At 38.6% G+C, this 27,884-nt stretch overlaps 1 protein-coding gene across 1 annotated transcript in view; it reads right to left on the bottom strand.

The window, feature by feature from the left end:
• Positions 1–25,404, bottom strand: part of znf609a (zinc finger protein 609a) — a 194,543-nt gene extending 169,139 nt beyond the window's left edge. The window contains exon 1 of the mRNA XM_062993058.1: positions 25,192–25,404. The gene's annotated coding sequence lies outside the window, so the exon portion shown is untranslated. The remainder of the gene's footprint in view (positions 1–25,191) is intronic.
• Positions 25,405–27,884: the final 2,480 nt, after the last annotated feature.

The raw sequence follows: 27,884 nt of genomic DNA on the forward strand, positions 1-27,884 counted from the left end.
ATGCACCTTAATACTGGGAATAAGCAACTAGAGGGTCAAGAGGCTCAGAGGTGCAACAGTGGCAACTTAGTGGTGGTGTATTGTAACAACAGTTAAAGCCATTATATAAATAGCAAGATGTGTGTGCAGTTGCCACTTAGCCTTGCTCCTTAAGGGTTACCAGAACTGTCTTAAACCCTCGATGCAATGGAACAATGTCAAAATGTCTAACATAGATCTAAAAGTAAATATGCAGAAGCGCTTACAATTTTCCAAAAGTAAGAGATCAGGAAATTGATTTACAACCTTATTAAAGGCCAGCTGGACACTTACTGCTATTAATCATTAATCAGCGAGATAGGCTTTCAGGAGTCTCTGATCTATTGCTGGAGGACAGGAGCACATTTTCCAGGCTAGCACAGACTGCTGATTTCCTGACAGAGTATCAAATATACATGCTTGACCGAGTCTGTTCAACGAATTGTGGTCAGGTATTAGTGTCAGCAAATAGAACTCACAGCTGGAGCTTAAGTCTTGTATCACTTTAATAACCAAGAATAAAATCTAAATGTTTTTTTGATTATATTTCTGCATTTTTCCCTTTTATTTGCCATCTAGTTGTATCTTTCCTGCAAGATGCAAACCCCTGACAAAGAGGGGTCATACCTAACACACATTTAATGACAAGTATGCATATAAGCTACACTATATGGCCAAAAATTAAGACTAATCATTGGTTTGTTGGTCATGCTATTTCAAACCCACAGCCATTAATATCAAGTTGTCCTTGGCTCGATACCACTTTTTATGTCCGATGCCGCAAATTGAGTATCTGCCGATACAGATACCAATCCGATACCGTCATTTCTCCTCTCAAACAACTAAGCAGTAATAATACACATCTCAATGCACCATGGTTAAACTAGCTATCTATATATCAATGCTCAAACTGTGAAACAAATATTCTACAGGAATAAATACAGAACCTACAACATCACACTTATGCAAAACTGCTGTTTTTATTTTTACTTTTACACACAGAACATTTAGCAGCATTTTTGGTTTCACTTATGTTTAAGCTGTTGTTCACGTGACATCTCGCTTTACGGCGTGTCGTCCAAAGTGTCTACAATTGGAAGATCTGGATGTTAATCAAACGCGATGGACCAATTAGAATTGAAGCAGAGTTGAGATTTTCCATTAAAGTTCTGTCACGTTTTTAGATTACTAAACCCTGCTGGATTTTAAAGAGGACATCTGTGGCTAAACGGGAGACGGTGTAGTTTGTTTTATTTCATAACACTAATGGATTAATCATTGAGGATGTGAGAAATCTCCAAGCCCGGACAAGACAGGTTTTTTATCTCAGGTGAGCGATTTATCATTTATTAGGGCTGGGCGATATGACTAAAAAACTCATATCTCCATATGCTTCTGAGAAGAGGCGATATACGATACGATATAATTTAAACTTAAAGTACAGTGGCAGACCACTGCCCGTATTTTAGCTTAAATATTGTTTTAAAGTTCTCTTAAAAACACAAAACATTGTAGTTCTGATCAATTCTGACTAATTACAGTGTTTATATTTTGTATTATTACAGGCTGTATTTGTAATCATATTGACGACATTTATATTAAATTCCGCCCAAAATCTAAATTCGGAAGCTCTGTGGGCAAAACAACTCTGGTTCAAGAGATTCAGATGTATAAACCAATCAGAGTGAGCAAATCGAATGAATCTTTACCATAGATGAGAGAACAGTTTTCTGATTCGATTCCAATGAATAATTCGTCTGAAAAGAGTCGTTTCTGACTCATTGACTCAGTTTCCATGCTCATACGTGAAGGAAAGCGCTCCGCTTAGCGCTTTTGTGTTTTAAACGTTCTCAGATGGTAACCTGTATATTCTATGCATACTCGATATATTGAATATGGTCATTTTCAACATCGTGTAAAAAGTAATATCGAATATATCGATATTTACGATATACCGCCCAGTCCTATCATTATAAAGCAATTTTTATTGTGTTTAAACAGTGTTTTTAGATTTGGCAGTAGTAGATGATTTTTTTAAATGCTAAAAGTTTAAGTAGTCAATCAGTGTGTTTTAATTTCTGAATGGCAGTTGCAGGTGAGTTGTAGATCAGTGTGTTTTAATTTCTGAATGGCTGTTGCAGATGAGTTGTAGATCGGTGGCACATGTTAATAATGTCATCAAGATGCCATTTAATGTTTTGATCATTGTGGTGGAGAGCGCTACCAACATTTCCCAATGGATGTTCAACTATTATCTTCATACTCATCATACTATTCAGTAAATCCTTTTACCCTATAAACTGAGATATATTCATCCTGGAAATGATTACCATAATAAAGAAAATGTTCCATCATATTTATAAGTCTATCATTCAAAAGAACCTTGTTTTATTAGCAGGGCTTTTTCTATCCTAGAGGAGGACAAGCATACCCAAACCATCAAACCGTCAGCAAAACAAAACATCACCCACAGATATCTGCAGGATCCCTCAGGCTTAAATCTCTATAAGCATTCATATGAACTGCATGCTGCTCAGTAGGAAACAAGTCTGTTTTTGTTCATGTGATTTTTGATCTGTGATTCTTACTAAAGTAGCCAGCCTTTCCCATTACGCCAACGAGACTAATGCTGCCGGTCTGCTGAAGCCTAAAAGATTTACAGCAACGGTCTTTAAAAGGCTACATATCAATAAGTACAAACAGGAAGATGGCTGTGTGCTGCTGATGGCCTCCCACTAGGCATTGTTCAAACCACACCGCCCTTGTCTCACCATGACCCAGTTGGAAGGAAACATGTAATTGTCTACCCCATTGGGAATTGGTCAGAGGAAGAGAAAGGCTGTCTAAATGAAAAACAGGCTGAAGCCGAAACATCATTCAGGATTTGCTCTGCTGCAAAAAGCCCATCAGTTGCAGGGTGTCAATTAAATGGCAGGAAAAATGATCTGTCAGAAAAGGCTACAAAGGGATTATTACTGCAGTTGATAAATCTAATGACTACAACATTTTCCCCCTGAAACCTGACTGTTTTTCATTCAATAAAGGTCAAAGAATGTCTGTGTAATTTATTAAGATGAAGTACATTAATGACACAAATGTAGAGCAGTGCCCGAAAGCTTTAAACCAGCGAACAAGGAAATTGGTGGGTTAGAATCTGTTTCTCGCTCAGTCCCTGCATAGTAAATGCTGATCCTGACCTAGTACCACATGGCCACCAGCTTAAGCGGCTTTCCTCTGAAAAACAGTCATTGTGCCCTGGGGCAAGACACTTAACCTCAAACTGCATTAGGAACTCACTCCTCCCTTCCCTGAATCCAAACGCTGTTTCTTAGAATACACACCTTTTCACCTTCTTGGTTCATTAGATAAAAAACACTCCTGACACTACAGCATTGCACTTAATTATCTATGAATTATGCTGCCATGGTATTTATAGAATTTCCCTCATGCATAATGCAAGAATACTTTGTTCTGCCTAATCCTAGTGGAACAACATAAATGCACTGTAAATGTAATGACAAAACCCTCTTTAAAAGTAAGACTCCCAGTAGAACACTAGCTCATGACACAGAAGTTCTGATGACTCCTCTATTGTGTGGACTGAACAGACAACACCAATGTATTCCTAATGTGTGCAGCAGCAGCTGGCAATGTTCTACCAGTATACAGTGTATCACAAAAGTGAGTACACCCCTCACATTTCTGCAAATATTTCATTATATCTTTTCATGGGACACTATAGAAATGAAACTTGGATATAACTTAGAGTAGTCAGTGTACAACTTGTATAGCAGTGTAGATTTACTGTCTTCTGAAAATAACTAAACACACAGCCATTAATGTCTAAATGGCTGGCAACATAAGTGAGTACACCCCACAGTGAACATGTCCAAATTGTGCCCAAAGTGTCAATATTTTGTGTGACCACCATTATTATCCAGCACTGCCTTAACCCTCCTGGGCATGGAATTCACCAGAGCTGCACAGGTTGCTACTGGAATCCTCTTCCACTCCTCCATGATGACATCACGGAGCTGGTGGATGTTAGACACCTTGAACTCCTCCACCTTCCACTTGAGGATGCGCCACAGGTGCTCAATTGGGTTTAGTCCATCACCTTTACCTTCAGCTTCCTCAGCAAGGCAGTTGTCATCTTGGAGGTTGTGTTTGGGGTCGTTATCCTGTTGGAAAACTGCTTTCGAAGGGAGGGGATCATGCTCTGTTTCAGAATGTCACAGTACATGTTGGAATTCATGTTTCCCTCAATGAACTGCAGCTCCCCAGTGCCAGCAACACTCATGCAGCCCAAGACCATGATGCTACCACCACCATGCTTGACTGTAGGCAAGATACAGTTGTCTTGGTACTTCTCACCAGGGCGCCGCCACACATGCTGGACACCATCTGAGCCAAACAAGTTTATCTTGGTCTCGTCAGACCACAGGGCATTCCAGTAATCCATGTTCTTGGACTGCTTGTCTTCAGCAAACTGTTTGCGGGCTTTCTTGTGCGTCAGCTTCCTTCTGGGATGACGACCATGCAGACTGAGTTGATGCAGTGTGCGGCGTATGGTCTGAGCACTGACAGGCTGACCTCCCACGTCTTCAACCTCTGCAGCAATGCTGGCAGCACTCATGTGTCTATTTTTTAAAGCCAACCTCTGGATATGACGCCGAACACGTGGACTCAACTTCTTTGGTCGACCCTGGCGAAGCCTGTTCCGAGTGGAACCTGTCCTGGAAAACCGCTGTATGACCTTGGCCACCATGCTGTAGCTCAGTTTCAGGGTGTTAGCAATCTTCTTATAGCCCAGGCCATCTTTGTGGAGAGCAACAATTCTATTTCTCACATCCTCAGAGAGTTCTTTGCCATGAGGTGCCATGTTGAATATCCAGTGGCCAGTATGAGAGTATTGTACCCAAAACACCAAATTTAACAGCCCTGCTCCCCATTTACACCTGGGACCTTGACACATGACACCAGGGAGGGACAACGACACATTTGGGCACAATTTGGACATGTTCACTGTGGGGTGTACTCACTTATGTTGCCAGCTATTTAGACATTAATGGCTGTGTGTTGAGTTATTTTCAGAAGACAGTAAATCTACACTGCTATACAAGCTGTACACTGACTACTCTAAGTTATATCCAAGTTTCATGTCTATAGTGTTGTCCCATGAAAAGATATAATGAAATATTTGCAGAAATGTGAGGGGTGTACTCACTTTTGTGATACACTGTATTGTGGTCATGCCATGGTCTGCTGTGGAGGCAGCATTAATGCAGGAGATGCAAAACACATCAAAACACTTATCAGGAAAGCCAGCTTTATCTCAGGGCTGATGGACCGACTGGAGACAGTTACTTGTTTGTTTATTTGGGTTTTAATGTTTAACACATACAGTCATGTGAAAAAGTTAGCACACCCCATAATAATCTTTGTCTCTTTGAACATATTTAAACATATGAACATTTGAGCTTCATTTGAACAGTACTGAGAGATGGAGCTTATATCTGAAAAAATTACTTATAAACACAAGTTGTAAAATGTAATGAACAAAAATGGAAATTTATTTAGTTTATTTAATTAATTTATATAGTTAGAACACACTATGCCCTAATAGCTGGTATTTCCCCCTTGGCTGAAATAACCTCAATTAGACGTTTCCTATAACCATCTACCAGTCTCTGACATCGACTGGGAGAAAGTTTTTCCCACTCCTCCATGCGTAATTTCTTCAGCTGTGTGAGGTTTGAGGGGTTTCTTGTAGGGCTGGGCGATTTTCACGATTAATTCGGTTAATTTGAATGAACGTTTTCACCCGATGTTAGAATGTGACAATCGCAATTGTTTACATACTTTATATTTTAATTAAAATACCAACATGTCACGAAGCAGAAACTGAGCAGACGCTCGCGGAATATAAATCAGGGAAAATTTAATATAAAAAGGGCGAAAACAGTGTACAAAACCAAAACCAGCGAAAACCAAAACAGTAAACGGAAAACAACAAGGATTATACACGGTAACGGTTAGATTCAGTAATAAGGAGCGCAAACACGATCGGCAAAACGAGACACAAACAGAAGAGTTTAATTAAGATTCACTGAATCAAACACCGCTGAACTGAATCAAAATACGGAGCCGATGAGCGCGATCAGGCTGAAAAGTAACGAATTACATTTACTCACATTACTGTAATTGAGTCGGTTTTTTTTGTGTACTTGTACTTTTTAAAGTAGATTTTACAGCCTGTAATTTTACTTTTACTTAAGTACGTTTTGTACTAAGAATTGTAATTCGCTACATTTTAAATCACATCCGTTACTGAGTAAAAAAATCATGTCTGGGAAACTGCTGCAGTGAATTCTGCGATAGGGAGTTGGATCTTTTGTCTCGGTTCCTTTTAAAGAGCCGTATGTATGTAACGACTCCCAAATGCGCGAATCGGTTCCTTTATTTTGGCTTAAAGGAACGTTTAATAGAATCGAATCATTCTACGACACATAATAGTGGTTAATACAGTTTGAAAGTTTTATGGGACTAAAATGACACATTACACATCCTTAAATGTTTAAAATGTTGTATCCACCCTCCAAATCACAAGAGGACAAAATCAAAGCTGAGCTGAGTGATCACTTGATGCCCCCCCAATGTAGATACTGATACAGACCCACTCAGTGGTGGAAACAGCACAGTACAGGCTCGTGTTCCTTTTAAGAAACCTGTAAAGAACTTTTTGTAGTTTTTTTTCTAATGTAAGGAGGTTCTGCTGAACATTATTTAAAATAAAAATTGTTTGTGAGCTATTCTTAGATATAGATAAGGATATAGGATAAGGATAATTTAGATCTATTTTGTTTTAATTATTGTTAATTATTGTGATATCGTTATTGTTATAAAGTTTGAGTTCCTTAAAAGGATAATTATAGGTGGTGCTGTTACTATTTTTGCACTTCTGCAGCCTTTAATTACAATGCAAAAAAAGAAATTTGAGTCTTATTTTAATTGCATTATACAAGAACAAAAAAAATCGAAATCGTAATCGACAATCGGGTATAATTTTAAAATATAATTTTTGACTCTCCATTTCTTTCTTTTGAGCCATTCCTTGGTGGATTTACTGGAATGTTTTGGGTCGTTGTCATGTTGCATGGTCCACCTCCGCTTCAGCTTCAGTTTTTGGACAGATGGTTTTACATTTTCCTCAAGCACACTCTGATGCAGTGAAGAATTCATTGTGGATTCTATAATGGAAAGCTTGCCAGGACCTGCTGCTGCAAAGCAGCCCCAAACCATGACATTTCCACTTCCATGCTCTCCAGGCTGATTTCTAATTGTTTTGAGATCTTTTTAAATCCCTTCCCAGACTCATATGCATCTACAGCCTTCTTTCTGAAGGCCTCAGAGAGCTCTTTAGATCTCACCATGGTGATACCACTCACTTCAACCATCAAGAGTAAGTTTTATGGTTTTGTTTGTTTATTTGATCTTGTCTTTATATTTTCATTTTATGGCTGTGACTGAGGTAGGTTCTTGTGTTGACTTGTGTAAGAATTTCTTTGAAGGTTTCAGGTATGTGTACTTGATGTCTTTTCCTGCTGTATTTGAGGAGACAGTGACTAAAAGAACATTCAATGTAATTCTGTCTGTCTTTTTTATGGTATACCTATAAGTACCTTGTGCCAGTTTTGTGGCCAATTCCAGCAAGATGTTCTGTTGGCTGTGATCTACACAGACAGTCTAAACGGGCAACTTTAAAACAGTAACACACCCATCACTTAATGTAAATGATTTTTATGTCCTTTGTACTATGTAAATATGTACAGTGCAGTATGTATGAACAGATGTATTTACTGTGTTTGTATAATGTCACCAACGATTGCTACTGTAGCGACTGTGTTTTACCGTGGAACCTGACCCACAGTGACCCTAATGGAAATGAAAAAATGAAAAGAGTTAAACACAAAGTATGCTTTAGAATGTGACTGTGAGATTTTCTGATTAAAGGGGTTAAGGAAATCCCACCCGACAATTTGGCTAAGCTGGCTCATTACATAGGTATGTTGTAATTATGTTGACTAATTTCGGCTTGAGCCAGATAAAAGCTACCTAGGGAACACCTCATTTTAAAAGTAAATCTATTGGTAAACTATAAACTTTGGTAAAAAGTGGCTGATGTGAAAAACGATATTTAGTGCACAAAAGTGAGAGTGGAAGAGGGATTGACATAATATGTTCATCACATTAAACACAAAACTGGTAAAACAACTGACAAATGTTTGTAAGAAACTAATAGTGGCAATATAATTGTTAGCACATCTCTAAAAAGTACATCTAACATATTTAAAAAAAAAAAAAGCATCTGCTCATATATGACTTCACAAGCAGTAACACTATCAAACTAAATCACATGTCTAATGACATTAACAGACATGTCCAACACTACACAAACCTAAAAACATCTTCATGAACTAAGCCACTTAAGTGCATTTCCATTGATGCTGTAGTCTATTAGTTATACAAGTTCTTGGAACCTTTCTAATTCTGCCTAGGAGCATCACCAGGAAAAACAATTACACACATTATGTAGTGCTTACACATAAACACATATAAAGATCTCCTGTAGAAATTGGCGTATATAAACTAAAGTAGCTGAACTAGTTTGTGAAAGACCTTTCCCAGATGTTAAATCGTGTTAGAGACTCATGAAGCTACTGACATTATGAACATACAATTAAAAGTAAGTACTATTGATTGGTTAACCAATAATTGACAAAGAAGTCAGTTGCAAGAAAGTGTAGGGTTAAAATGTCATTTCAATCCATTTTCTCCCGATGGGTTGGCTGTTTCACACACACAGTGACCTGTCTGAGCAAAAGTATTTACACCCCCACCAACTGGGGGCCTGCACACAAACACACAGTCATCTAAGCAAAACAACTACATGCTTAAACTAGGGCTGGACGATATGGCTAAAATTTATAACACGATAAAGCTCCTAATTTCGGTCGATACGATATAATTCCGATATCGATATGAATAACAGAAATGTCAGAAAAACTGCCAAGAACACCAAAATTGGATGGCTGTACCTGCAAACCTCTTTTCTGGTTTCTGGTAAGAAATACAAGCTGAATACACCACTGAATTAGTCCTTCATCTCTTATCAGCTATTTCATCTGCTTCTTTTTCAACTGTGGACATTGGCGGAGCCAGACAATTTCCATAGGGGTGGCCAGACTGAGACCATTGCTCACACAGGGGTGGCACAGAAACTGTCTGATACCTTATTTTTGTATGTGGCTAGTAGCTGTTGATCTAGTAGTGTTTTGGTCACTCACTCGTTTACCTATACAGGCAGTGAGTACCATGTAGAATTACATCAAGCCTAGCATAATAAGCTTTTTATTTTTTCTCATTTTCCCTGTGAAAAACTAAAATATAGCCTATAACCTTAACAGAATTTCAAAGATATTCCTTTGCAATACTTGATCATTTGACTGCAAACTTGTGTGTACTGATGAGACTCATTTGAACCCCAGAACATGCCAGTGTGAATGCATGGAAAACAAATTTTAATTTTCTTTCAAGAATATGACACATTCTGACCAACACTATTAAGCCAAATCAGCATTGAAAATTGACTTTACTTTTAATATCCTTCTACAATGCTGGGGCTTCTTAAAACTGAATATTCTCTTTTCAATAGAAGTGTTATTTAAATGCTATTAAATTGTTTTTGGAAAAAAAAAATGCCCAATTACGAGGAAAACAGCCCAATCTTGCAACAGTGGAACGCGAATATCCCGTTGGTGCCTTTATTCGTAGCGCGCCACAACTAATAAGAAGTAATAGTAATAACTGGTATTACTCAGTACTAGTACTTCTGTAATTGTGTTGGTGGTTGACATTTATGTTGAGTGTGTAACTGCACTGTTTTGGTGGAGAACTACTCGCTTGAGGTGCGCTGTTGAATTTTGCGTCCCTGTGGGAACACCTGCGAGCAGAAATGCTTCCGCAAAAAAGTAACACGGGTAAAGCACGCTGACGTAATGCATATCGATCGAATTTGTTTAAAAATCATATCACCGTTATTGAAACATTTTCTATCGCGATATATATCGATATCGAATTATTGTCCAGCACTAGCTTAAACACATACAATCACCTGTTTGCGCCAAAGTATTCACTTCCCCATCAAATACATATTTGCACACACAATATCATATTTCACTTATTCTACCACCACTGAGCTGTACTCACACTCACATTTGCTATCATTCACTATCATTTATTTTCTCATTTCTGAGGCTGTTCACATCAAACTGTGTAAAGAAAGACAAGAAATATCTGCCTAAAATTAAGAGATCATTAAATTTAAAACTGTTTTGGAAAACAATCATGAATAAAACAACAAGAACAAGATAAAACTAAATACTAACAATATAAAATATTGGAATCAGTGTCAGTAAATCACATAATAATTAGGGTGTTTCAGTTCAACATTTTACTAGCATGATAACCTTTGAGGGAAGTGCAGAACATAAAAAATGCAGCCAACAGCTATAAAAACAGCTGTTTTCTTGATGTGCTGAAACATCCAGATTTAGTTTCTTGGTTGATGGGATGCAGTACAATGCTCTAGTCATGTTCAATGACATTGTACCAGAGAAACAGTTCCATAACATGATGCTCCAACATCTATTCCTTACGGTGGGTTTTGGATCATACAGGCAACCTTTATTTCTCCACAAATTGGTAAGCTGTATTATTGAAGTATAACATGAAACATTTTGTCTGTATAACAAACCCAATGTTTAAAACACACACTTAATTACATGGTTTGTGTAAGACATTTGTATACATGCTGGATGAAAAATCTATAGCAAAAAGATAGGTATATGGCCATATCACATTTAGATCATACATGCCTATACAGAAGCTTGGTCATAATGTATTTTAAGTACAGTGGTACCTTGAAACTCAACGTCAACTGGTTCTGAGAGGGGCGTTGAGTTTAAAAGGGGTTGAGTTTTAAGGTATTTTTTTCCCATAAGGATGTATGGGGAAACCTGTTAATATGTTCCATGGTCCTTTGGAACTGCATATATTTTAGGCTAATGTAAAATAATGGGGTTGTTTTTGACACTTATACACTGAAAATAACACAAGTATAATATAAAAACACTGAAATACAATTAAAAGCAGTTAAACATCAATAAAATCTGCTCTTTAGCTTTACTTCTTTATTGTTTTCTTATGCTTCCTAATTAGTGGAGAAAACTTATGAGTAGTAATAATTAAGAGAGGTTTAGTGTTTCTATTTCGTTCTTTCAATACATTAAGTCACATTAAGCTTTTTTTTTTTCAGACTTTCTCAGAAAAGCTGATTCTCACAATTTCTCAGAACCTCGAGCTATAACACAAGTTTAAAAGTGAAACAGGAGGAAAATCCAGATAAACACAGATACAAGTGGACACTTTCAGAGTTTGACGGTTATTCCACACAAATGCAGATTCGCCTCATATTCGCACTTTGATGACGTTTCACCGCATCACTCAAGCCAAGCCAGTCGCACACACGTTTAAGGGAAACGTTGAGTTTAAGGGTACAGATTTCTTGATGAAGGGCATCGAGTTTCAAAGATTTTGAGTTTAGGGGACGCTGAGTTACAAATTTACCATTTTTCATCACAAAGGCCTCCATCTCCAAATCTATTAACAAAATTTCAGCTCTTGAGTTCAATCAAAACAAATGAACATCAATCCCGTTAAATGTCTAAGCCTGAAGCAACACTTCAGCAAGGCATTAGCAGATTACGGTCCTAAACAAAGCATTTGCTCTGAGCTGTCAAAGCAACAGCATACATTTGTAATTTTGCATCAAGCTCAGTTCACAGCTGAGTGTGAAAATGTTTGTAATACGACAGCCATAAAGGTAAACGGCATATTTGTAACTGCAGCTTTTTAAATAAACCAGCTGCTAGAGGTAACAAAATGATTTCAATTGAAAATTTTATCGTGCGACTATTTACCTGGTTTTCCACTCATTTTTTTCATTCTCTCGTCTTTATTTTCAACCCTTAAGGCTCTTGAAAGAAATCTTGCTTATTATTTTGTCAGCAGCTCTGATTTCTTACCCTGTCTCACTGATGTCTGCCCGCAAGTCAAAATATAAAAACAAGTTGATAAAGAGCAGCAATGGAACACTTACAAGGTTACTTCATGGTTAGTAAGACAGGCAAGAAAATTACTGCAATACTTTCAGAGAATGACAAAGAATGCCAAGAGGTGCCATTAAAGTTTCCAGACCGCTGAGCAAGTAATTATAGTTAATAAACATGCAGCTAAGCGCAAAAAGATACATTTTTGTTACCTCTGTATTATGAGTGTCACTGTTATGGTGTGTTAAAACAGGGTAAAGTTTACGTTATCATGCTATGCGGTAAACTCATGGCAAGTCACTTTATTTAAAATCAAAGTTCTTCAAGACTAGTACTACTGGTACAGTGGTACCTTGTAACTCGACGTCCCCTAAGGAAATTTGTACACTTAACGTTACTTTCAGTGTTTTTTTGTATCATATAAATATTTTTTATATTATATTTGTGTTATTTTCAGTGTATGTGTCAAAAACAACCCCATTATTGTACATAAGCCTAAAATACACAGATCAGCCATAACATTAAAACCACCTCCTTGTTTCTACACTCACTGTCCATTTTATCAGCTCCACTTACCATATAGAAGCACTTTGTAGTTCTACAATTACTAGAAGGTCTAGGAGATGACCAACTCAAACAGCAGCAATAGATGAGCGATCGTCTCTGACTTTACATCTACAAGGTGGACCAACTAGGTAGGAGTGTCTAATAGAGTGGACAGTAAATTGACACGGTATTTAAAAACTCCAGCAGTGCTGCTGTGTCTGATCCACTCATACCAGCACAACAGTCACTAACACACCACCACCATGTCAGTTTCAGTGCAGTGCTGAGAATGATCCACCCCCTAAATAATACCTGCTCTGTGGTGGTCCTGTAGGGGTCCTGACCATTGAAGAACAGGGTGAAAGAAGGCTAAAAAAGTATGTAGAGAAACAGATGGACTACAGTCAGTAATTGTAGAACTACAAAGTGCTTCTATATGGTAAGTGGAGCTAATAAAATGGACAGTGAGTGTAGAAACAAGGTGGTTTTAATGTTATGGCTAATCAGTGTATATGCATTGTCACGGGACTATAAAACGCATTAACAGGTTTTCCATACATCCTTATGGGAAAAAATACCTTGAAACTCAACGCCTTTTAAACCCGAAGCCACTCCCAGAATCAACTGACGTTGAGTTTTAAGGTACCACTGTAATTTTGTTAAAAAGTCAATGCATGTGCTCTATACTTATGCCCATGGGTTTGGAATGTGATGTCCAACAAGGTCATGGTCAGGTTTTAATATACTTATGGCCATTTAGTGTATGTATAAGGTACAGTCATACCTCATGAGTCACAACAATGAGTCACAACTTATTGTTAACAGTAATGTACGTTTTCTCTCATTTCCATTATCGCTGCCCCATACAATGTCTCAACTAAATTTGCTACAAAAAAGGGGTTGCATTCTGTTGCCTAGCAACACACGTTTCAACACACTCAATGTCAATGTACCAGTCCTTTCAAAGCCCAATTTCCAAAGACAACTTCAGCTGCTATTCCGGATACTTTTGGTGAGAAACTCGATATCAGTGGGACAATTACCAGACAGCTCATATTGAAGTGTAACTCAGTTTATAGTCAAATAAATCCAGCCAATATTCTATCGTAGTAAGAAGCCTAGAATGCATTAAGGAAAGTTTTATAACACCCAGGATCTGTGTGAAATCTCTTTTATTACTTGAAAAGGGATTATACTTGTTTAGCAGCAATGACTAAAACCAAATGTTTCCAGTGATTACAGACTGCTCTCACACAACGTGAGGAATGTTGGCCTATTTCTTCATACAGAAGAGTTTCAGGACATGTGGGTTTGCTAACTGTTTATTTCAGAGCTCACCACAGTCAACCACATGGGTTTGAATAAGCCTTTCTAAACAGAAATTTCTGCCCTCACACCCTGTTTTGATGATGTAGTTATGTTTTAAGTACAGAATGACATAGCTACTTCATACTCAATTATTCAACTCTCAAAAACACTGAACAGAAAATGTAGAATGCAAAAACTTAAACAAACTCTTTGTTAAACAAAGAGAACATGGCCAAAGATTTATGGACTTTATGGAGCAAAGCATGAGTATTACTATGAAGCACACCCCTACAGTTTTTGTGGCTCTCATTTAACGAAGCCTGATGTTACGTGTGTAATATTTTTATAGGTCACTATAAGCTTCAAGGTTAATGGATAATCAAAGACTAACTACTGTTGTTTATTAAAAAACTGGGAAATGGTTATGTAACATTTATGAATGTGCTGGTATATTACTTTTTAAAAGCTGCAACGTTGACAAGTCTTAAAAATCCATCAACAATTAATGATTCAAGCCAAGAATCCCACTAAGCAAGTTAATCCAAGTTGACTAATATGCATTCTTGCCATTGAAAAATCTGCACATACACCGATCAGACGTAACATTATGACCAGCTCCTTGTTTCTACACTCAATGTCCATTTTATCAGCTCCACTTACCATATAGAAGCACTTTGTAGTTTTACAATTACTGACTGTAGTCCATCTGTTTCTCTACATACTTTTCATGTAGATCAATGCTGATGGAGTTTTAAAACACCTCACTGTCACTGCTGGACTAAGAATAGTCCACCAACCAAAAATATCCAGCCAACAGCGCTCCATGGACAGCATCCTGTGACCACTGATGAAGGTCTAGAATATGACTAACTTATACATCTACAAGGTGGACCAACTAGGTAGGAGTGTCTAATAGAGTGGATAGTGAGTGGACATAGGGCTGGGTGATTTAGCAAAAAACAATATATTATTATATTGTCGATATATTATTTATATTATTATTATTTTAATATTATTACCGATTGTCGATTACGATTTCGATTTTTTTGTTCTTGTAAAATGCAATTGAAAAAAGACTCAAATTTCTTTTATTTTTTTTTTGCATTTTAATTTAAAAGACTGCAGAAGTGAAAGATAGTAACAGCACCACCGATAATTATCATTTCAAGAGACTCAAACTTTATAACCATAACGATATAACAATAATTAAAACAAAATAGAAATCTTAATTAGCTCTATCCTTTATAAGAATAGCTCACAAACAACTCACTTTAAACATTGTGCAGCAGAACCTCCTTACATTAGGAAAAGTGCAAAACTACAAAAAGTTCTTTACAGGTTTCTTAAAAGGAACACGAGCCTGTGAAGTGAAGTGAGTCTGTATCAGTATCTAGGCTGGGGGGGGCATCAAGTAATCACTCAGCTCAGCTTTAATTTTGTCCTCTTGTGATTGGGGGGTGGATGGAGGGGGCAAGTTCTGCTTCTAACAATATAGACTACAATTCCCATGCTCCCACGGACTGTCACGTGACTATCACATGATCGCGCTCATCGGCTCCGGAGTTGTGATTCAGTTCGGCTGTGTTTGATTCAGTGAATCTTATTTGAACTCTGTTTGTGTCTCGTTTTGCCGATCGTGTTTGCGCTCCTTATTACTGAATCTAACCGTTACCGTGTATAATCCTTGTTGTTTTCCGTTTACTGTTTTAGTTTTCGCTGGATTTGGACTCTACCTGGTTTTGTACACTGTTTTTACCCTTTTGATATTAAACTTTCCCTGATTTATATTCCGCGAGCGTCTGCTCAGTTTCTGCCTCGTGACATGTTAGTATTTTAATTAAAATATAAAGTACGTAAACAATCGCGATTGTCACATTCTAACATCGGGTGAAAACGTTCATGCGAATTAACCGAATTAATCGTGAAAATCGCCCAGCCCTAAGTGGACACGATATTTAAAAACTCCAGCAGCGCTGCTGTGTCTGATCCTTTCATACCTGCACAACACACACTAACACACCACCACCATGTCAGTGTCACTGCAGTGCTGAGAATGATCCACCACCCAAATAATAACTGCTCTGTAGTGGTCCTGACCATTGAAGAACAGCATGAAAGGGGGCTAACAAAGCATGCAGAGAAACAGATGGACTACAGTCAGTAATTGTAGAACTACAAAGTGCTTCTATATGATAAGTGGAGCTGATATGAATGGACAGTGTAGAAACAAGGAGGTGGTTTTAATGTTATGGCTGATCGGTGTAAATCTGCTCTTTAGCCATTACATAATGTTAAAGAAGGACACACATGCATAAAATAATGCACCAAGTTGAGCTTATTAACCATTAGGCTACATGAACAAAATATCTTTGTAGCTGTAATGACCAGTAATCAGTTTGTAATGCTAAATAATAAGTCAATCAGAAGTTATTACTTTTTTCTCTGTAAATGTATTGCCTGTGGGGTTTTAATAGAGTCACATCATGTTTTACAGGTTGTGTGAGAGGGTGCAACTTGATAAATTGTAGTGTAAATCCAGCATGTGTAAATGACACCTTGCCGAGATAATATTAGTAAAGGTACACAGGTTTTACAGGGGGCTTGTAATTATAGCTCATTAATTACAGGGATAATTTATAACAAATGAATGCATTAAAGAATATAAGAAATGCATTAGATCACGTCTAAAGGACAAGACACTGAGATAACCTACCAACGAGTTCATATTAAAATTCACATCTATAATACTACAGAGGGAAAATAATCAAAGCATTACGTGCTGAGCATAAAAAGCCCCTTTAATATATAAATGTCAAAACATAGTACTACAGTTTTCTCCTCATTGTTCTGCTGCATCAAAGTCCACCTGGGCTCCAGCCAAATAGCAGCAGGATAACAAAATGTCAGTGTGTCTGAGAGTGACTTAGCAAACCTTATCCCCAAATCACCTTGCTGCACTCAACAGCCGAGCAAAAATCTCCACCAGGCAATTTATCTTCTGGAAGCTTGGCTGAGCAAATCCGAGCTGTAATGCCACTGAGAGCCAAAACAAGTTCATAGACCTATCAAATCCAGCAACCTGCTGATGCAAATAATGGTTTTTAAACATGACTTGGAGTGGTAGTGTCTTAAACCATTAGATCAAAGAAATCCAATGCCAACCTCATTGCTTTCTATAGTTTAGACTGCCTGCAGTGAAACATCTAAATACTGAAAAGACATTTAGCCTGACACCAGTTTACAACCTGAGCACCCCACCCCGTCTTATAAACTTCACCTGTCTTTCACCTGAAGTAATACTGACACACTTACAAACTCATGTTCCATTTCTGAGACTAAATTATTCATAGTGATAAACACCAGGACTAGCATAGAGCCATTGTTGAGACATTTAAGGAAAAAACAATAAAAAAAAGTGTTCAAGCCCTCAAGCCAAACCTTAAACATACATGTACACAAGCTTTTTAGAACACTGAATGTTTGGTCTCACTGACCAAATCTGACCAACTCGGGGACTAACCTGACCTTACCATTTACTTAGGTTAAACATAAATAAAATACATTTCAGTCCATCACCATCAATATTCATCTTTCACATACATGTACACATATCTTTCTTATACACACACTTTCATTTTCCTGGTTTACCATTGCTTTATCTTGATCAGGGTTGCAGTGGGTCCGGACAGAACACAATCCATTGCGAGTTCACAGCCATTGCCCCCCCCAACTTCCAAATATATCCAATCATCTGTATGTATACACCCAACAGCTGTGACACTCAAGCACCTAATGTATTTATGTACATATATTTAGGGATGGATGGATGGATGGATGGATGGATGGATGGATGGATGGATGGATGGATAGAGGACACTATATTGGAATTTAAGCTGGTACATATGATTTAAGGTTGTACTTTATGTACATATGACAGTCATTTAGAAGTTGTTACCAAATGTAAATGGTTTTAGTCATTTCAGTTTCATGAATAGTACCTTAGTTAAATAAATGTATTACCGGCAAATGAAAAAGTCTAGCCAGCAGCTAAAAATTCTATATTCTGCTTTTAAGACATAAAAATAAGCAGTGCGGAAGCATTTGGATAACTTAAACAAGCTAAAGCTTAATTTGTAAGGGTTAGGGCTTAATTTATACTTTGATTGATTTTCCACTTAAGCCACTCATTAAATATGCAGTGTGCATTCGGTCAGGTTTTTAGAAGAAATCAGGAGCTGGGTTGAGTTGCAGGGGGTGCTGCTTTTGTCAGTTTCAAGGAGAAATAAAGTAGCACTGCAAAACTGAACACATATCTGTATAATCAGTATTGATTAAGCTCTGAAATGTTGACAGGTTATTTTGTCATCGTTTCATAATGCTAAAACAAATAGTACTTTCTTATTTGATACAGCAAAGCAGCATCTCTAGTAACTTCATATAATCAGAGTCATCATTAATGAATATCAAGGGAATGTACGTTTACAAGCCTAATGAGCATGTTTTACCAACTGGAATAAACGAAGCCGACTAGAACTTTTTTCCAGCCAAAACAGAAGCTACAAGAATTACCACTGCCCCTACAATAAAAAAAGTATTCTTAATCTGGCTAAAACAAATGGCTTGTTTAAGAATAAAGCTGTTTGTTTTGCTTTGTGTATTTAGGACTACAGATCAGCTCAGTTTGCTAGGTCAATAAACTTAGTTTACATTAATAACATTTAAATTTTTGGCATTTAGCAGACGCTTTTATCCAAAGCAACTTACAGTACTGTGATAATACACTGACTAAGCAATTGAGGGTTAAGGGCCTTGCTCAAGGGCCCAACAGTGACAACCTGGCAGTGAACCCAGGACCTTCTTGCTGTGAGGCAAGAGTGCTACCCACTTAGCCACTGTGCTGTATAATGTATAATGACCCATTATGCTAAATAAGACAGTTCCCTCATGTCCTATTTAGCATTTCATTTGAATTCATGGAATTTAAATAGGCAAACAAGCTAGCTTAGCCCATTCAAGAACAAATGCTAATTTAGCCACAACCATATAAAACTACTGTACACTGAGGGTCAAAAATGGACCTCTGTACCTTTGACCATAACTTTAGCAAATGTTGATCAATTTTGCTAAATTCTTTCACTGTAGTACACAACAAGGTCATTTTACTTATTAAAAATATTGGTTACCATGACAACCATTTGTATTTCCAAACAACAACAGGAGACAGCAATATGGAAACACAAACTATAATGGTTTTTACCACTGAGATTAGAATTTGAATTAAGAACTTGTATCTGCTTCAAGGTTATGAACCGTATGGAATTACTTGCTGAATTTCCAGAGAAATACTGGAAAAGAGACTTGCTGCATAAGATCTGTGAAACTGAAAGCTGAAATAAAAAATGAAAGAGAATCAGCTAACAGAACAGCATGCGAATTTATGACAGCATGGCAAAGTTCAGGAACTGGTGTTCAGCCGAAGGACAAACCTCAGACCCATCGATCAACTTGTCAACTTTCTAGGAAAACTGGACTCTGCCTATTGTCACTCTGAAGTATTTGTCGTAATCTGGCTCCGAAATAGTAAAAAAAAAATTTAATTGATATAAGAGGGTAGTCTTTAATAAGATTTTTCTTTCATTGGCCAAATTCATAATCATGCACCCTTAATTCTACAGAACCCAGCATGCTATAAAATGTCTTTAAAACACAACATAACGATGTAGCATTCCTGTGCCAAATAAAAATTACATTTTAGCAAATGCTACCCATGTTACTGCTACGTTTAGATTTAGGACAAAATGATACAACTATATACACCAATCAGCCATAATATTAAAACCACCTCCTTGTTTCTACACTCACTGGCCATTTTATCAGTTCCACTTACCATATAGAAGCAATTTGTCGTTCTACGATTACTAACTGTAGTCCATCTATTTTTTTTTTTTTGCATGCTTTGTTAGCCCCCTTTCATGCTGTTCTTTAATGGTCAGGACTCTTCCAGGACCACTACAGAGCAGGTATTATTTGGGTGGTGGATCATTCTCAGCACTGCAGTGACACTGACATGGTGGTGGTGTGTTAGTGTGTGTTGTGCTGGTATGAGTGGATAAGACACAGCAGCGCTGATGGAGCTTTTAAACACCTCACTGTCACTGCTGGACTGAGAATAGTCCACCAACCAAAAATATATCCAGCCAACAGCGCCTTGTGGGCAGCGTCCTGTGACCACTGATGAAGGTTTAGAAGATGACCAACTCAAACAGCAGCAATAGATGAGCGATCGTCTCTGACTTTACATCTACAAGGTGGACCAACTAGGTAGGAGTGTCTAATAGAATGGACAGTGAGTGGACACGGTATTTAAAAACTCCAGCAGCGCTGCTGTGTCTGATCCACTCATACCAGCACAACACACACTAACACACCACCACCATGTCAGTGTCACTGCAGTGTTGAGAATGATCCACCACCTAAATAATACCTACTCTGTGGTGGTCCTGTGGGGTCCTGACCATTGAAGAACAGGGTGAAAGGAGGCTAAAAAACTATGTAGAGAAACAGATGGACTACAGTCAGTAATTGTAGAACTTCAAAGTGCTTCTATATGGTAAGTGGAGCTGATAAAATGAACAGTGAGTGTAGAAACAAGGAGGTGGTTTTAATGTTGTGGCTGATCGGTGTATATACTGATATATACAGATGTGGACAAAAATACTGGTAGCATTCTACATTCTTTAAAGAACTACATTTTCTTTAAATGAAGTAAACTGACAGAGATTTGCAGTATCAATTATGCTTTATTTTACACCTTTTAGAACAGGCACCTTTAAGAGGTGTAGGCTGCAGTCCCTGCAGTGCCCTGCTAAAATTGGCAACTATCATCACAGGAGCATCAGGCCCTTAGAGAGGCAATGCCTTTGTACAATAGGCACGAATTAAAATATTATATTTATTTATGGTTGTTTTGTTCCAGTGCAAGGCCAAACCACAAATATGTAGATAATAAAGATGTCTTCATCTGAACACTTTTGGAAGCAAATATGTGTTTCAAGGGAAAGTAATAAGAGAATGGTAGAGGAGATGGGTGCATATAAATTCTGCAACTGCCATCTTGTAATGGTAATTTAAGACAAAATGAAATACTCCAGTGAGACTGAGAGTCAGAAAACACTATCCACTCTGTACTAAATGTCAGCTATGGTTAGTAATAAAGTGTCATGGCACTTTCTGACCTTTTACAGGCATGTAGCTGTGCTACATCCAGTCTAGTAAATAAACACTGCTGGGATTTTGGCTTAAGAGAGGATATGGAGAAAATATGAATGCAGCATTAGTCACCCACCGATTTGACGCACTAACCACAAAGTGCAAGTGAACTGAATCAATCAAGACACAGCTGAGAAATGACATTATGTCTCAATTGTTTTATGGGTCAACAGTGTTTTGTAACCAAATGAGGAAATACCTGCATCGCTGCATTAGCCCAGAAGCACTCAATTTCTGTATATCCATAAAAATATCCATGACCTTTAGTGTCTGTGCTACACAATGTAAACATGAAAGTAGAACACAGGCATAACTTTATAAAATGACCTTCTACATTAACTCAACATTTACATGATCCTACATGCAACACCTGTCAAAGCAGTGTAGGCTGCAAGTTATTTCAGGAATAAACTGAATCTTGAATAGAAGGCAGTGCATTGGTGCAGCGTAGCGTATAAGGTGGGTGCCACACAAACTGGTTTGAGACCTCACCTATATTCACTTTCTGTGTTTTCCTTTCCAACTTGCAAACCCCCTTGATATGGGTGCGTAAGTGAACGAATGGGTTGATGTGCGATTCCCTGTAATGGATCAGCTTAATGTCTAGTGTGTATTCCAGCCTTGTATCAAGGGTTTCCGCGTGGCAGTAGACCAACCATAAAATGCTGTTTTAGTTTTAAGCTAATAATAAAAAAAGTTATCAGTTAACCAAATATTCATTCATTCATCTTCTTATCCGCTTATCCAATTAGGGTCACGGGAAGGTGCCGGAGCCTATCCCAGCTTTTCAATGGGCGCAAGGCACACAGTAACACCCTAGACGGGAAGCCAGTCCATCGCAGGGCAGACACACACATATACACACACACACACCCATTCACTTATAGGGTAATTCAGTGTCTCCAATTAATCTGACTGCATGTTTTTGGACTGTGGGAGGAAACCGGAGCTCCCGGAGGAAACCCACGCAGACACGAGGAGAACATGCTAACTCCGCACGGAAAGGACCCGGACCGCCCAGCCTGGGGATCGAACCCAGGACCTTCTTGCTGTGAGGCATCAGTGCTACCCACTAAGCCACCATGCCACCCCAGTTAACCAAATACCATCCGTTAAATGATTATTTGACCATAAAGTCCTGATGATCATCTTCAAAGCTCTAAAAGGTTTAACTCCTGTACATCTTGCTCATCTAAAGCAGTACAGAGCTTCTTAAACACTTTGTTAAACCAATGTAGACCTTGTATAAATATCCAGGACAAATTGCAGCTTGGCTGGTGTAAGACATTTTTATATCTTGCCTAAACTCTGAAATAGATTTCTGTAAGTGGCTTTAAACCCAAATTCTTTATATGTACACTAAAACATTTTTTAAAACACTTGACATTAAATGCAACATTGCTTTGGGACATGTAAGGACTTTTAGTTAAGTAATGATGCTTTACCATGAACAATAATTGTTAAAGTTTATTATCTGCATGTTTATTTTGTTTGTTTATTAGAATTTTAACGTCATGTTTTACACCTTGGTTACATTCATGACGGTAGTTACTCATTACACAAGGTTAATCAGTTCACAAGGTTATATCAAAAACAGTCATGGACGATTTAGAGTCTCCAGTTTACTTCACTTGCATGTCTTTGGACTGTGGGAGGAAACCGGAGCACCCGGAGTAAACCCACGCAGACACTGGAAGAACATGCAAACTCCACACAGAATGGACCCGGACCACCCCACCTTGGGATCAAACCCAGGACCTTCTTGCTGTGAGGAGACAGTGCTACCCACTTAGCCACTGTGCTGTTATCTGCACGTAAAGCACATAAAATGTGTGAAGTGCTACATAAATAAAGATCACTAGTATTGTTAGTGTTCCTGTTAAGGGCCCAACAATGAAACAGAGAAACATTTGCCTGCAGCACAGCCTTGAAGCTTATGGTGATACTCAGCTTGCTTGACTTTGAACACCGTCACCCACATTTCAGCAGCTTCTACTTCATGACAGATACTTTTTGGTGGTTCTTGAATTATATCAAACCATCTGGACAAACTGTTTCTAAGCATAGAGTGACAGCTTGGTTTTTCTTCCAGATTTTGCCAAGAGAACAAAATTCTATGTACTTACACTCAAACTAGCCCTATATACTGGGCAGTGCGAGCTCAGTGGTTAAGGTACTGGACTAGTAATCTGTAGGTTGCCGGTTCAAGCCCCACCACCACGAAGTTGCCACTGTTGGGCCTCTAGGCAAGGCCCTTAACCCTCAATTGCTCAAAAATTTTGTTCAGTCATAATTTTAAGTCGCTTTGTATAAAAGCATCCACTAAATGCAGAAAATGTAAATATAAATATATGGGCACTAGGGTGGCCACATTCATAGTCACAAAAAGGAGGACATTACACCCCAAAAGGAGGACGTCATACCAGGAACAGGGGGACATGATACTGCAACACACAGAATGAAACCATAACCCAGATAACAGAGTTCTTGACCAATTTAAGCAAAAATTCTATAACAAATTACTGTTTTACTCACCAAATGTGGTGTCTACTTTGAATATTTAAGTCTGTTCCTCGCTGCCTCCATAAGTTTAGTATGCAGAACAGAGCGAGCGGGCGAAATCCAACCACCCAATCACAGACTAGCATTTAGAGGGCAAGACATTCTGCGATTGGCCAGTGGTGGGAGAGCGTTTGTTTTGACATGTACCTGAGCCAATGACAGATAATATCGATCAAAAATTTAACCAGGATTTTTAAGTGTCCGTCCTAGCGTTGCATGGGCGGAGGACTGGCAGCTGAAAAGCCGGACGGCTGGCCACCCTAATGGGCACCGAGTAGTCACCAGCTACAGTTAAAGCATAAAGAAATTTGGAGGCCATGCCAACCATTACATACATGTTCATTAAGTGTTATCAATGAAATATTATAAAGATTTCTAAGTATTTAATAACAGGTTGAGTGTCATAAATGGGGAAAATATTTTCAGTGGTGCCCTGACCATGAAAGTTGAAATAGGTGACTACTGTAAGTACAACACGTTTATTCAAGTAAATATTTAAGTATGATTTTACTTTAAAATACAAGACAAAAGTAATTTTATTCATGTATTTTTTTTTTTAAACCAAATGCTGAGTTGGCCTTGTTGGCTCACATAACTACAGTATATTGAGAAGGGCATGTTTGACTATAGAGTTCTTGGGGTCAATTTAAAGGCTGGAAAAAACAACAAGCTAGGGCATTACAAAAAACAATTTATGCCTTATTAAAAGTTAATAAAACGCTAATATGGGAGCAGATATGTATAAGTTTGTGTACAAATCACTACATGCCTCTGATAAGTGATCACATACAGTATTGGAACAGTCGTTGGCTAGCTGAGCCAGTCATAAAGAAATGTGACAAAGCGAAGGACATGCACTAGCTAGCATATCATTAATGTACAATCACTGAATGCAAATCATACTGATCAGTTTGGGGGTTTTCCTATAGAATCAAACGACGGATCTAAATGTTGCAAGCTTAAGCTCTCGGACAGCAGCACCTAGTGTGATTTTTATCTACAGCCCTTCAAATACACATGCACTGACATTAAAGACAACCAACAAATGAGACATACCAGCAGCAACGTGAGCGAAAAAACCCACGTCCATTTGCGTACATGTGCGTACATGTGCAAAACAAAAAAAATCACAGCACCAAACAAAGAACTGCAACAATTAAAAATACACGGTAATGACCGCTGGTTAATGTATTGCTGCCTGGCTAGCTCGCTATAACGCTAATTCAGGCTAACTCGTTAGCCGAAGGAGCTAGTCAGTGTAGTATAAAGTGGGCAAACAAATTCCTGCACAGCACAATCATCCAAAATATCAGCTTACCCTCTCCTCTGTCCCCGATCCGCTCGAGGTTCAAGTGCACTCCATAGATCCCAACGGTAAAGTCACATCAGAAATAAACCAGCCGTAACCCGTAGTGTATCAAGCAGATACAAGTCCACACACAGGGAGCGAGATCCAGGCGGACAGAAACAGAAGAGCGGTGTTGCCGGTGAGTACAGGATCAGTTCCCACTGTGGAGACAGGAGCACCGCTCGGGCATGTCCCCTTCAGCTCCCGATCCCGCCGAATGATCTCATGTATACTTAAATACACTTCAACACCACGACCCCCAAATCCTGAGATCTAGAGCAAGAGAAAATTCTCCGATCGGCAGCTTTTCATGCCGCCAGACTCCCCGATTCTATCTTCGATCTAATCTTTAATGGCTGTTATGCAGCGCTGCTGTGAAGCCGACAGATTGATACAATGTAACCAACGAGAGCTGATAGTGCTTCTGCAAAGCCCGGACTGAACCTCCACCGCACGGATTCAAGTGAGTGTGTGTGTGTGTGTGTCTAAGTGATTATTACACAATCCACAATGACAGTATTACACATTCACAGCCCAAAACCATTAGGATTCAACATTTGTTAGCACAAAAAATATTATATAAATTATTATATAACGATTTATGATATATGTTTATATGATATATATACTGATCAACCATATCATTAAAACCACCTCCTTGTTTCTACACTCACTGTCCATGTTATCAGCTCCACCATACAGAAGCACTTTGTAGTTCTACAATTACTAACTGTTATCCATCTGTTTCTCTGCATGCTTTGTTAGCCCCCTTTCATGCTGTTCTTCAATGTTCAGGACTCTCCCAGGACCACCACAGAGCAGGTATTATTTAGGTGGTGGATCATTCTCAGCACTGCAGTGACACTGAAATGGTGGTGGTGTGTTAGTGTGTGTCGTGCTGGTATGAGTGGATCAGACACAGCAGCAGCACTCTACCTAGTTGGGCCACCTTGTAGATGTAAAGTCAGAGACGATCACTCATCTATTGCTGCTGTTTGAGTTGGTCATCTTCTAGACCTTCATTAGTGGTCACGGGACGCTGCCCACGGGGCGCTGTTGGCTGGATATTTTTGGTTGGTGGACTATTCTCAGTCCAGCAGTGACAGTGATGTGTTTAAAAACTCCAGCAGCGCTGCTGTGTGTTATCCACTCATACCAGCACAACAAACACTAACACACCACCACCATGTCAGTGTCACTGCAGTGCTGAGAATGATCCACCACCCAAATAATACCTGTTCTGTAGTGGTCCTGTGGGGGTTCTGACCATTGAAGAACAGCATGAAAGAGGGCTAACAAAGCATGCAGACAAACAGATGGACTACAGTCAGTAATTGTAGAACTACAATTGTACAAGTGCTTCTATATGGTAAATGGAGCTGATAACATGGACAGTGAGTGTAGAAACAAGGAGGTGGTTTTAATGTTATGGCTGATCAGTGTATAAATATACAGTAAATATATACAGTGCCTTGCAAAAGTATTCAGCCCCCTTGAACTTTTCAACCTTTTGCCACATTTCAGGCTTCAAACATAACGATATGAAATTGTAATTTTTTGTGAAGAATCAACAACAAGTGGGACACAATCGTGAAGTGGAACGAAATTTATTGGATATTTTAAACTTTTTTTAGAAATAAAAAACTAAAAAGTGGGGCATGCAATATTATTCAGCCCCTTTACTTTCAGTGCAGCAAACTCACTCCAGAAGTTCAGTGAGGATCTCTGAATGATCCAATGTTGACCTAAATGACTGATGGTGATAAATAGAATCCACCTGTGTGTAATCAAGTCTCCGTATAAATGCACCTGCTCTGTGATAGTCTCAGAGTTCTGTTTAAAGCGCAGAGAGCATCATGAAGACCAAGGAACACACCAGGCAGGTCCGAGATACTGTTGTGGAGAAGTTTAAAGCCGAATTTGGATACAAAAAGATTTCCCAAGCTTTAAACATCTCAAGGAGCACTGTGCAAGCGATCATATTGAAATGGAAGGAGTATCAGACCACTGCAAATCTACCAAGACCCGGCCGTCCCTCTAAACTTTCAGCTCAAACAAGGAGAAGACTGATCAGAGATGCAGCCAAGAGGCCCATGATCACTCTAAATGAACTGCAGAGATCTACAGCTGAGGTGGGAGACTCTGTCCATAGGACACAATCAGTCGTACACTGCACAAATCTGGCCTTTATGGAAGAGTGGCAAGAACATCCAACCTCACTGAGCTCGAGCTGTTTTGCAAGGAAGAATGGGCAAAAATTTCTGTCTCTCGATGTGCAAAACTGATAGAGACATACCCCAAGCGACTTGCAGCTGTAATCGCAGCAAAAGGTGGCGCTACAAAGTATTAACGCAAGGGGGCTGAATAATATTGCACGCCCCACTTTTTAGTTTTTTATTTCTAAAAAAAGTTTAAAATATCCAATACATTTCGTTCCACTTCACGATTGTGTCCCACTTGTTGTTGATTCTTCACAAAAAATTGCAATTTCATATCGTTATGTTTGAAGCCTGAAATGTGGCAAAAGGTTGAAAAGTTTAAGGGGGCTGAATACTTTTGCAAGGCACTGTATATACAGTATATACAGGGGTTGGACAAAATAACTGAAACACCTGGTTTTAGACCACAATAATTTATTAGTATGGTGTAGGGCCTCCTTTTGC

Source organism: Trichomycterus rosablanca, chromosome 1 (genome assembly GCF_030014385.1).
Source record: "Trichomycterus rosablanca isolate fTriRos1 chromosome 1, fTriRos1.hap1, whole genome shotgun sequence".
Taxonomy (NCBI): domain Eukaryota; kingdom Metazoa; phylum Chordata; class Actinopteri; order Siluriformes; family Trichomycteridae; genus Trichomycterus; species Trichomycterus rosablanca.